The following is a 2,848-nucleotide window of genomic DNA, read 5'->3' as shown; positions in this document are numbered from 1 at the left end:
AATGGATAGATTCCTGGACACATGCAACCTACCTAAATTGAACCAGGAAGACATCGAAAACCTAAACAGACCCATAACTGAGACAGAAATTGAAACAGTAATAAAGGCCCTCCCAACAAAGAAAAGCCCAGGACCAGATGGATTCACTGCTGAATTCTACCAGACGTTTAAAGAAGAACTAACTCCAATTCTTCTCAAACTATTCAGAACAATCGAAGAAGAGGGAATCCTCCCAAATTCTTTCTATGAAGCCAGCATCACCTTAATTCCTAAGCCGGGAAAAGATGCAGCACTGAAAGAGAATTACAGACCAATATCCCTGATGAACATAGATGCAAAAATCCTCAATAAAATTCTCGCCAATAGAATGCAACAACACATCAGAAAGATCATCCACCCAGACCAAGTGGGATTTATCCCTGGTATGCAGGGATGGTTTAATGTGCGCAAGACAATCAATGTGATACACCACATTAACAGACTGCAGAAGAAAAACCATATGATTCTCTCAATAGATGCCGAGAAAGCATTTGATAAAATACAACACCCGTTCATGATGAAAACTCTAAGCAAACTGGGTTTGGAAGGAACATTCCTCAATACAATCAAAGCAATCTATGAAAAACCCACAGCCAACATCCTATTGAATGGGGAAAAGTTGGAAGCATTTCCACTGAGATCTGGGACCAGACAGGGATGTCCACTCTCACCACTGCTATTCAATATAGTTCTGGAGGTTCTAGCCAGAGCTATTAGGCAAGAAAAAGAAATTAAAGGGATACAAATTGGGAAGGAAGAACTCAAACTATCCCTCTTTGCAGATGACATGATTCTTTATTTAGGGGACCCAAAGAACTCTACCAAGAGACTATTGGAACTCATAGAAGAGTTTGGCAAAGTAGCAGGGTATAAAATCAATGCACAAAAATCAACAGCCTTTGTATACACAGACAATGCCATGGCTGAGGAAGAAATTCTAAGATCAATCCCATTCACAATAGCTACAAAAACAATCAAATACCTTGGAATAAACTTAACCAAGGACGTTAAGGATCTCTACGATGAAAATTACAAAACCTTAAAGAAAGAAATAGAAGAGGATACCAAGAAATGGAAAAATCTTCCATGCTCATGGATTGGAAGAATCAATATCATCAAAATGTCCATTCTCCCAAAAGCAATTTATAGATTCAATGCAATACCAATCAAGATACCGAAGACCTTCTTCTCAGATCTGGAAAAATTGGTGCTGAAATTTATATGGAGGCACAAGAGACCTCGAATAGCTAAAGCAATCTTGTACAACAAAAACAAAGCCGGAGGCATCACAATACCAGATTTCAGGACATACTACAGGGCAGTTGTAATCAAAACAGCATGGTACTGGTACAGAAACAGAAGGATAGACCAATGGAACAGAATTGAAATACCAGAAATCAACCCAAACATCTACAGCCAACTTATATTTGATCAAGGATCTAAAACTAATTCCTTGAGCAAGGACAGTCTATTCAATAAATGGTGCTGGGAAAATTGGATTTCCACGTGCAGAATCATGAAGCAACACCCCTACCTTACACCTTACACAAAAATCCACTCAACATGGATTAAAGACCTAAATCTACGACCTGACACCATCAAGTTACTAGAGAACATTGGAGAAACCCTTCAAGATATTGGCACAGGCAAAGAGTTTCTGGAAAAGACCCGGGAGGCACAGGCAGTCAAAGCCAAAATTAACTATTGGGATTGCATCAAATTGAGAAGTTTCTGTACTGCAAAAGAAACAGTCAGGAGAGTGAAGAGACAACCGACAGAATGGGAAAAAATATTTGCAAACTATGCAACAGATAAAGGGTTAATAACCAGAATCTACAAAGAGATCAAGAAACTCCACAAAAACAAAACCAACAACCCAATTAAGAGATGGGCCAAGGACCTCAATAGACATTTTTCAAAAGAGGAAATCCAAATGGCCAACAGGCACATGAAAAAATGTTCAAGGTCATTAGCAATCAGAGAAATGCAAATCAAAACCACAATGAGGTTCCACCTCACCCCGGTTAGAATGGCTCACATTCAGAAATCTACCAACAACAGATGCTGGCGAGGATGTGGGGAAAAAGGGACACTAACCCACTGTTGGTGGGAATGCAAACTGGTCAAGCCACTATGGAAATCAGTCTGGAGATTCCTCAGAAACCTGAAGATAACCCTACCGTTCGACCCAGCCATCCCACTCCTTGGAATTTACCCAAAGGAATTTAAATTGGCAAACAAAAAAGCGGTCTGCAGCCTAATGTTTATTGCAGCACAATTCACAATAGCTAAGACCTGGAACCAACCTAAATGCCCATCAACGGTAGACTGGATAAAGAAATTATGGGATATGTACTCTTTAGAATACTATACTGCAGTAAGAAACAACGAAATCCAGTCATTTGCAACAAAATGGAGGAATCTGGAACACATCATGCTGAGTGAAATAAGCCAGTCCCAAAGGGACAAATACCATATGTTCTCCCTGATCGGTGACAACTGACTGAACACCAAAAAGGAAACTTGTTGAAGTGAAAGGGACACTATGGGAAATGGTGACTTGATCAGCATAGCCCTGACTGTTAATGAACAACTTAATACATTATCCCTCTTAGTAGTTTTTTTGTCTGTTCTACTTAATATGACTGATTTAATTCTGTAATTAATACACAGTTATTCTTAAGTGTTGAAATTTAACTGAAATGTGATCCCTGTTAAACATAAGAGTAGGAATAAGAGAGGGAAGAGATATATAATTTGGGACATGCTCAAGCTGACTTGCCCCAAATGGTAGAGTTAGAAACATACC

The sequence above is a fragment of the Oryctolagus cuniculus genome, chromosome 6 (genome assembly GCF_051225735.1).
Source record: "Oryctolagus cuniculus isolate XC-2025 breed Fujian yellow rabbit chromosome 6, ASM5122573v1, whole genome shotgun sequence".
In the NCBI taxonomy this organism is placed as follows: Eukaryota; Metazoa; Chordata; class Mammalia; order Lagomorpha; family Leporidae; genus Oryctolagus; species Oryctolagus cuniculus.
Note: the sequence above shows the minus strand (reverse complement) of the source record.